Source organism: Callorhinus ursinus, unplaced genomic scaffold (genome assembly GCF_003265705.2).
Source record: "Callorhinus ursinus isolate GAN/ISIS: 27379988/994484 unplaced genomic scaffold, GSC_fseal_2.0 scaffold88, whole genome shotgun sequence".
NCBI classification, from domain to species: Eukaryota; Metazoa; Chordata; class Mammalia; order Carnivora; family Otariidae; genus Callorhinus; species Callorhinus ursinus.
In genome coordinates, this window is record NW_027397150.1 from 3,014,484 (window position 1) to 3,024,385 (window position 9,902).

General features: G+C 47.6%; 3 non-coding genes across 3 annotated transcripts; 1 reads left to right on the forward strand and 2 right to left on the reverse strand.

The window, feature by feature from the left end:
• Positions 1 to 2,228: 2,228 nt before the first annotated feature.
• Positions 2,229 to 2,301, reverse strand: TRNAV-CAC (transfer RNA valine (anticodon CAC)). Its single transcript has one exon. It is a non-coding gene; the product is annotated as a tRNA-Val (tRNA).
• Positions 2,302 to 6,978: 4,677 nt separating this feature from the next.
• Positions 6,979 to 7,050, forward strand: TRNAE-UUC (transfer RNA glutamic acid (anticodon UUC)). Its single transcript has one exon. It is a non-coding gene; the product is annotated as a tRNA-Glu (tRNA).
• A 799-nt stretch (positions 7,051 to 7,849) lies between these two features.
• Positions 7,850 to 7,921, reverse strand: TRNAE-UUC (transfer RNA glutamic acid (anticodon UUC)). The gene has a single exon. It is a non-coding gene; the product is annotated as a tRNA-Glu (tRNA).
• Positions 7,922 to 9,902: the final 1,981 nt, after the last annotated feature.

Here is a 9,902-nt window from a genome sequence, read left to right on the forward strand (position 1 = left end):
TAGAGGACAATGAATTGAGATTGACACTGTACCTGAGGTCCACCTAAAAATTATTTAATGTTGTGAGTATATATTTTGTGTTATACAAACCTTTTTTAAAGATTTCTTAAAATTAAAAAAAATTTTTTTAAGTAATCTCTACTCCCAACGTGGGGCTCAAACTCACAACCTCAAGATCAAGAGTCATGTGCTCTACCAATGGAGCCAGCCAGGCACCCCTGGTACAAACTTTCTAATAAAAAACTTAAAAATATATATTTATATGAGTATCCAGAACAGGCTTGAAATATGTGTTTATTTTTTTCTGAGAAATACTAAAGCAATTTTTAACAGCTATGTTAAGGCATGCTTGACAGGCAAATGTACGTATTTAAAATGTGCAAATTGTTAAGTTTTGATACATGTATTGACCTTTGAAGCCATCTTTCAACTCCAGGGCTGATTTGCCCATTAAGCAACATAGTCAGACACCTACGAAAATGCTTTACTTTATTGTAAATTTAAAAATGCTTTAATTCTTAAAAAATGCTTTTAAATTCAAAGAAAATAATGAATTTTTGTGTTGAAGAAAATATTTTTACATATTGATATTCATCCTTATACCAACACATTTGTAAAATATTTTGACATTGATATATTTTTAAAGGCTTTTAATATTTAAAAATACATTCTTGTGAAGGAAGTGGCCCACGAAGGTCAAAGTGCCTATGGTCAATGACAGTCATAACACAGCTGGCCTCAGTTAAGATAATGAACATATTCACCACCACCCCCTCCCTTAAAAGTTCTTTGGGCCCCTTTTTAATTCTTATCACCTGCTATTCTCCTCCCACTTCCAAAGCAACCTCTGATCTGCTTCTGTCATTACAGTTTTCATTTTCTATAATTTTCTAATTTTCTTTTTTAAGATTTTATTTATTTATTTGAGAGAGAGACAGAGAAAGAGAGCAGGGAAGCACAGAGGGAGAAGGACAAGCAGACTCCATGCTGAGTGCAGAGCTGGACTCCTGGGCTTGATCCTAGGACCTTGAGATCATGACTAGGCTGAAATCAAGAGTCAGGCACTTAACCGACTGAGCCATCCAGGGGCCCCCATTTTCTACAATTTTATATAAATGGAATCATACAGCACTCTTTTTTGGTTGGGCTTTCACTCAGCATCATTATTTTGAGATCCATGTTGTGTGTATCAATAGTTCATTCCCTTTTTGGGGAGTGGAGGGTTGAGGAGTATTCTATTGCATGGGGATACCACAATTTTCCTTCACCTGTTAATTGTCATATGGGTTGTTGCTAGTTTCTGGCTCTTACCCATAAAGCTGCTATGAACATTCCGGTACAAGTCTTCATACCTGCATTTGCTTTCTTTCTGCTTGGTAAATACCATGATTAGAATGACAGAATTATATTGTAGTAGTTTAACTTTTAAAGAAACTGCAAAGTGGATTTTACATTCATACCAGGAGTGAATGCGTGTATCCATTCCTTCACATCCTTGACAGCCTGATACTGCAGGCGTTTATAATAACGTGTCGTGGTATCTCATTGTTTTTAATTTGTCTTCCTCTGATAAGTAATGTTGAACACCTTTTCCTATGATCATTCGTTCATCTATCTTCTTTGGTGACGTGTCTGTTCAAATTGTTTGCTTATTTATGGGAGGGAAGGGTTGGATTGTGAGAATAACTTTTTAATTAGAGGAAAACATCGTTCCCACCTGATTGAGAACCGAGGGCCTTAGGATTCCCCGTGGGGAGAGACTGAGAAGAGGGAGAGAGAAAGGAGATCACGCTTGTTGACTGAGAACTGGCTGGATGGTGGGAGCTGAAATGGAGAAGAGAGACCAGGAAAGGCAGGTTAGGTGGGGGACCCGGCTCCTCGGTCCTGCGGGCCATCCGCGGAAAGCCAGACGGTCGCCCCGCCCTGGCGGGGTCCCCGCACGGGTTGGCAGATTCCCCGGAGGAAGCGCGCCAAGAAGTCGATACCGGAGCAGAGGGGGTCCGGATCGGAACCGAGGGCTTCATTCGCTGAGCTGCCAGCGTGATTTCCCTTTCCGGGGCCGGAAAAGGACACCGCAAAGGAGGCGGCGGAGGGCTGCGAAGGTGCCTGCTGCTCGGGGGTGCCCAGCCACCTGCCCACCCGCCTCCTGCCCGGCGCGGCGAGGCCGTCTCCCGTGGGCTTGGCCCACTGGGGCGCAGCACCCCAGCGCAGCGCGCAAAACGTACGCTTGTTTCCGCCCGGTTTCGAACCGGGGACCTTTCGCGTGTGAGGCGAACGTGATAACCACTACACTACGGAAACCGGCCGGTAGCCGCTCGCTGGAAAGCCGCCTTGCAACTGGGCGGCTGCGAGCCGCTGGCCGGACTCGTTGGCGCCCCCGCGGGGAAGTTCCGGTCCCACGCGGGCTTGCGGGGGTGCGGCGCTGCAGGGAGCCGCCGTCTGCCGCCCAGGGCTCCCAGCGCGCGAGCTGTGGGTCTCCTTTATTGCTGCCACAGACGCTGCACCTCTGCCCACGCGAGGTGCGGGAGGTCCCCCCACCCCCGCCAGTCCCCGTCCGGGACGCCGGCTGGGCTCCTCCAGTTCAGCTCCGTTCTGACCCTGGGCACTCGGGCCGCGTCAGATTCCACAGGGGAAGAGCTCGGTCCCACGTGGCACCCCTTCCCCCTTGCAGGCACCTGTCATAAGTGCAGGTTGTCACCTGTGCTTGGGACCAACCAGCTATAGATCAGAGGCTCCCACCTCCTCCTCCTCCTCCGGCTTGATAAAGTGCTAGGATGACTCCCTGAACGAAGGAAAACAGGTTACCTACCAGACTGTCAGTTTGTTATAAAAGGATGCAACTCCGGAACAGCCAGACAGGAGATGCATAGGGCAGGGAAGGCGGGAAGGGGTTTCCATGGGTTCCCCAGCCTTGAAGCTGTGCAGACCCCCTACCTCACGGATTTTGTGTGTGGAGGCGTCATCAAGGAGGCACGACCCATTATTAACTCAATCTCCAGCCTCTCTCCAGAGGAGGTGGGGGGTGTCACTGAACTTTCCAAGTTTCTAATCATAATGGTTTTTCTGGTGACTAGACCCCATCCTGAAGCTATTCAGGAGCTCACCAGGAGTCACCTCATTAAATCATAACACATGCCTACCCAGGAAATTCCAAAGGATTTAGGAGCTCTGGGATAGGAACCGGGTCAAAGAAGAAATGTGAGAACAAAAGATCCTCCTAGCATCTTTCTTTCTTAGGAAATTACAAAGGTTTTAGCTCTGGCCGGGGGCCTGAGATGAAGACCAAAGTGTACATTTGTTGTTATATCACAATATCACATTACCGATGCAGGGTCTCTCAGACGCTTGGCATGTTTGGGCTGGGTGCCATTATTTTACAAGTCCTAACACTGTTTAGCCAGACAGACACTAGCATGTTCTCTTTTCGTTGGGGGAAGGGAGGAGTGGGGGCCCTCAGCAGAGACCAAAACTAAGGCTTAGAAAGTTGGAGAACCAGTGGGCAAACTGAAACGTAGAGGGCAGCAGGATAGTCACCTCAGGAAAGGCTGTCCAGGAATTGGGATCAAACCACTGAACATTAATTAAAAGCTGAAGGTGGGGCGCATTAAGCGTCTGCCTTCGGCTCAGGTCATGATCCCAGGATCCTGGGATCGAGCCCCGCATCAGGCTCCCTGCGCGGCGGAAAGCCTGCTTCTCCCTCTCCCACTCCCCCTGCTTGTGTTCTCTCTTTCGTTGTGTCTCTCTCTGTCAAATAAATAAAAATAAAATTAAAAAAAAAAAGCTGAAGGTGGCAGCCAGCAGCACCCCATATGCTCAGTAGCGTGTCTCCCCAGGTAAGTCTTGCCACAGAGAGGTAAGGTTGTGCTTCGCGCTCAGCCCTGCTGGGCCCAGCACCCAGCGCTGTGATCCTGAGCCTGGCATCAGGACAGACGTGGCTGATTCCAGAAGCCAGACATGGAAATCATCACCATAACTTCGGGAGCCCAGAACTTTGCTTCATCAATCCCAATGCCCTGCTCCCGTGGAAAGCCACTGCTCCTTTACCCAGAGTTGAGACCCGAGTCAAGAATTAAAGTGGACCCTTTGCTTGGACTGAGGCAGGGGGCAGCCGGAGTGGGGCGGGGGAAACTTCCATCTGCGGGCGCCTTAACCTGATGACAACAGCCTCTCAGCAACCTCTTCAGTAAGCCAGTTTCATTACTTCTCACTGAAATATATTTTAAAGGTAAGAATGCTGATCATTTACTCAAAGGTGTAAATTAAGCATGGCAGTGAGCTCCTCGTCCTTCCAGCTGTCAAGGGAGACAAAGGGCAGAGTCAAACACCCAGTTGCTAGGCTGGTCAGCACCCCAGGAGCAGGGAGGCTGTGAAGATTGAAGATGTCCATCCAGTAATTCCAGAATGCTTCCCCCACCCCACCAGGGAATCACTGATCTGTTATTAAACTTTCACTTGGAAACATACACAATATTTCAGGTATCTGCTAAATCTAGAAAGGTTCTGTCAATAGAAGCACAGTATTAGTAACCATGAAACTTTCTTTCACTTTGAAATCCTAAAAATAGTTAAAATTAGAGTTCTAGGTGGCCTGGTAATTTTACCCTTTTGGCCTTTCCACCGGTGTTTAAAGTGCCCTGCGGGGCAGTCCGAGCCATGCAAATACACGTACTGGGCTTGCAAGATCAGGAATGTCACACTTAATCCCTTTGGATTTCTTGTAAAACAGGAATGTATTTCTATATGGTAACTAACTGCTTGATTTTACTTGTTAGCTAGGAAATAAGAGGAGTTAAGCAAAAGTGATGTGGTAACAAATGAGTTAAATGGCTGGTGAATTAAATCCTAATCTCCCATGACAGATGGGAATAAATCACCACTATGCTAATGAGGAAGGAGATGGGGCTTTTCATCAAAGTCGGCTATCTCCTCGTTCTAGTTTGGGTCCAACTAGCTACAAGGCTTTGATTCCTCTTGTGCCCTAGCTCCCGGGAGATCACCAGTGTCCAGTCCCCTGCCTCAGAGAGAGACCAGTATAGGAGTGGCAGAAGGTGGAAATGCCTGAAACATTGCCAGCTTTCCACCTCTCCCCCGCCCAAGTCCACGTGCACCCCGCAGGGTTGTGGTAGGTGGTCAGAGACAGTCCCTCTTCCCACCTGGACGCAGAGGTTGCTGGGAGGTGTAAGGCTGCCATGCCCTGCGTGGGAATGGGCGAGCAGGCGTGAGGCTGGGCCTTGCAAAAGCAATAGGTCAGCAAAATCCAACTGCAGGCTCTGGAGAGATGTGTGTCCTGCTCAGCTCCTGCTGGATGAAAGGGCAGTAGGCAATTGCAATGAATCAACTGTCGACCTGTATCCTACAGGAAAAGCAAAAGAGCAATCAACTGGGTCCAGGGCCCAGCTGGACACCTGCATGGGAGGTGTAGCCTGGGGTCCCCAAGGTCTTTGGCTGCTTGATCAAGCCCCAGAACAGTGAAGATGGGTAACAAAACCAAAACTCGAACTCCAGCTGGGATGTTTGAGAAAGAAGCCGTGAATCACGCTAATACAAATGTAGACCTGGAAACTTAACTTACCATCTGGTGCTAGGATCATGAGTTGTGGGGCCCAGTGGGAGATAAGAACGTGAGCCTCTTGTTCAGAAAGCAACAAGAAAAGTGCTGCTAGAGGTCGTGAAGTATAAAGCTTTTCCCCTTCTTCCGTGGCCTCCCTCCCAACTTGTTGTGGTGTTTTTTTATTTGCTATTTAATGTCATTCTATGTAAAGAAAAATTAAAATAATTAGGATGAATTTTGCCAGTTATCATTAGATTGTGCAAGGCCCAATTTTCATCCTCTGCTTTAGCCTGAGCTACCTGGAGTCAGGCTTCTATCCTCCCCATAGGCCCTTGGACTTTGGCTTGTATCCAAGACTGAGCAAGTGCCAATACGCAGGACACGTCCCATTTACTAGCTTATCCTGCCAATCCGTTGACCAAAGGGGAACACATTTCCTGGGAAACTGCTCTCATCATGCTCTCTGTTCACTCTCCCTCACTGCCTCAATTTCCCCTTAAAAGTTGCTGCTAAGCTCTGCTTACCCCTCCCCGTGAAAGAAACACCTTTTGCTGTTTGATGTCGAGATATTTGCAGATTTCTGAGATTGGCGCATCCTCTCTATTGCAATAGTCTTTTTGAGAAGTCTCTCCTTATCTAAGTCCGGATTTGTTTTTAGTTGACAGTGCAAATATAAAAGCATTTAACTCATAGGCAGAATCACTGAAATCACACAATCCATATTTCATAGCTCCTACGGGCACATGAATTTTTGTCCTTTCCAGAACAGTGGAAATATTGCACAGAATTAACTCAACTGTTCTTAGTTTACTTCTAAATACACACATTCTACCATTTTCTACCTTCGGCTTGCTGGGAAGGAAGGAAGGCATGAAAGGAAAAGGAATTCTGGGTTGTGCTGTCTTTGCCTTTCCCTCTGTGTCATTGTTTCCAACATAAGTGGTTGGCTAATACTGGAAGTTACCTAAGACAGGATATGATAGAATTTCTTGGTTGTTGGTTTTTCTTAGAACACCATTGTCTTCTTTTTCCATTTGAAGCAAATTCTGCTTGGAATGGAAAGTGTGGCCTCTGGGCTGGAAGTTTATTCCGTGACAGAGGCAAAGTGCTTACTTTAGACTCACCTTAAGTCTCTGAACTCCCACTGCGTGGTGGGTCCATCCGGAATTCTGTGTTCATGGAAGGTAGCAAATACTGTATACAAATGGGCAACAAGGAAGGTGAACAAGAATATTGCTCACATCTTCTCTGCTCATACGGAGGCTCCATTGTTCCATTGGACTCCAGTTACAAAACACACCTTCAAAAATTATTTACAATTTCAAGGACGTTTTTCAGACATCCCCCCAAATTCGTAATGTATGTTTGAATCAGTCCCAAGACCTTTTGTCAGGAGTTGCTGCTGCCCAGGATCAGTCACTACCCCTTCCCTGGTGGTCTAGTGGTTAGGATTCGGCGCTTTCACCGCCGCGGCCCGGGTTCGATTCCCGGTCAGGGAAGTCTGTTTTCTTTTTCATCACCATCGGGGTTCGACTGTTGCTCCGAGCAACTCCGTTTTCACCGAGGCCGTTTCCGCGCATCCCACGGGTCATCTGGTCCTGAGGTATATCAGTATGGAGGGAACAAGGTATGTGTGACGAATGAGACATTCCGCTGTGCGAATTCAAACTCGCCTCTGCCTCCCTCTATTGGAAATTACGAGTTTATTTTTGTCCCTATGAGAAAATTTCTACATGAAACAAGTGAGTTATATCAAATGACTCTTACATCTGTTAAGGTTGCTTGGCACAGGCACGGTGTCAATAATGGATGTAATGTTTCCCCCATTCATTGAAACCCTGTTATATTCCAGAGGTGTAGACAGCTCAGGTAATTTTACCAGATCCTCAGCCGTTTGGTCTTTTGTAAAAACAAGAATGTTATTTCTATATGGTAATTAGTTCACTTTACCTGTAAGACAGGAATTATCACAAATAGATGAGGACTGATCCTATTAAAATAGCAAATTATCTGACACCAGTCTTTGGCTCCCCAGTGACTTCGTCCTGAGGTTCTCAAAACTGATTTCAGGATCACCTGGGAAAAGTTTGAGAGGCCTGCAGGCTGTGCGCTGCACCGTCTTCATCTGAGAATCCCCGAGCTTGGCCTTGGCTGGCAGCAGTCGGCAACCACGCAGGCACTTGCCGGCCTGGGAGACTGAGCGCCACGCGCCTTGACTATATAGCCAGGCGGCAGGAGTCGCAGCAACTACAGAGTATTGGTGGTGGTCAGAAGGGGAAAGAAAAACGGAAAACTTGCTTCCCTGACCAGGAATCGAACCCGGGCCGTGGCGGTGAAAGCGCCAAATCCTAACCACTAGACCACCAGGGAGGGTCATGGGAAGCACAAGGGCAGCATCTCCCAGAGGAGTAAGATCTTAAGAATGATGCAGGACCTGTTAGAGACCTTTAGAAATGTCTGGAGAATGTCGTGAAGTGGGCGTGTGGCGCTGGATACAGTGACTGCCACTTGGGTCAGGGGGTGGAAGGAGACTTCAATGGCAGAAAAGTTGCAACAAATGTCACAGGTCAAGCCAAGGAAGCGGACAATTTTTCCTACATTTTGTCACTGCCTCCCACCGACCGCAAGCGTTTCTCATATTTCTTTCTTTTTTGCCCCCCTCATTCCTAAAATTTTTGTGCCTCTCCCACTTCTGTAGTTTCCCCATGGTTGACGGAGGAAGACATGTCCCTCTTTTGCTCCCTCCCCTTCCACAAAAGGATCTTATTCCTCATCTCCGCCCACTAGGGTCCTCTGCGATGCAGCAGAGGGAGGAATACTCAGCGCCAATGGGACAGGCCCACCTGGAGATGCACTCCTCTTCTAGGCCCCACTCTGTCGTTTGGGACCTGGAATGACCTGCACAGATGCCTGAAGTTTGGTTAGGGCTCTCTGCCCATCAGTGTGGCGGAGGTGGATTAGGCCTCCAGTGTGTGCAGGTGAGGATCAACAGGTGGCCAAAGGAAGGCTGTGTGCAGGGGTTTGAGCAGCTCCTGGTAGTGGGAGGTGAGGTGCCCACACACCTGCACTATACCCCTCTCCGTGCAGGAAGGAGCTAGAATTGAGAGGAGAGGGTCCTCCCTAAGCCACTGTCCTCAGGCACAGAGCCTCTGAGGAGTCCCACAATTCTAAATGCAAATCTGGCCTCATAGGTCCTTAAGAAGTTCTTTTGGTCAAGGTAGGTGGAAAGATCTTACTGTATTTTACTGTTTATTAGCTTAATTGATAAATTTAAAATATTTAGACATATGGTATGTGGCCCTCCATTTGTGCTATTCCCCACAGCTACAAATACTAGGCACAGCTACTTCTCTGAGCTTCCAGGCCCACTCCTGTATAGAGCTGTCAGCTCCTCACCCCACCACTTGGATCTAAGGTCATGCTCTCCCAAACTGAGTCATCTTTCTCCATTTCCATTCCCCCGCCCAGGAACCTTTCCCCAGGCCCCACCCCTGGTGAATCACAGCACCCTTGGAAATAAACTCGGAACCTTTGCTACCCACCACATCCATTACGCATACAGTCCTTTCTGTTTGGACCTCTGTGGCTCTCCCTCTAGGAAGGACACTGCCAAGTTCTTTGGGGAGCGTTTTCACCTCAGCAGCTCAAGCAGCTCCCATGTGGTTTGAAGGCAGTGGGCTATAACAGGTTTGCATTTTCCCCTTCAAATTGCATTCAGTAGCATGTTTCCAGTTAAAAAAAGAAAATATAAAACTGTTTCTGTTTCCTGTCATTTGAGGAGCCTTCAGATTTTCTGCTAGGAGTTAATGAGAGGAGGGAGAAGAAGGGACATGCATGGAAGATGTATTAGAGTTCTCCAGAGAAATGGAACCGATAGGAGATCTACATCTATAACTCTAGCTGTCTCTAAGGGTCACGTGGTTATCGAGTCCCAAGACCGGCAGAGTGAGTTGGCAGCCTGGAGACCCAGGAGAGGTGATGGTTTAGTTCCAGTTGGAGTCTGAAGGCCTGAGAACCAGGGGAGCTGCTGGTGCAGTTCAAGTCCAAAGACCAAGGCCAGCAGGCTTGAGACTCCGGAAAAGTGGATGGTCCAGTCCAAGCCCGAAAGCAGGAAAAACCCGATGTCCTAGTTCAAAGGCAGTCAAGCAGGAGGAGTTCTCTCTCAGTAGAGGGAGGGCATGCGGTATTTTTTTTTTTTTTTTTTTTTTTTGTGGAAGAGAACTTGTACCTTTCTTCCTTCCTTCCTTCCTTCCTTCCTTCCTTCCTTCCTTCCTTCCTTCCTTCCTTCCTTCCTTTCTTTCTTTCTTTCTTTCTTTCTTTCTTTCTTTCTTTCTTTCTTTCTCTTTCTTTC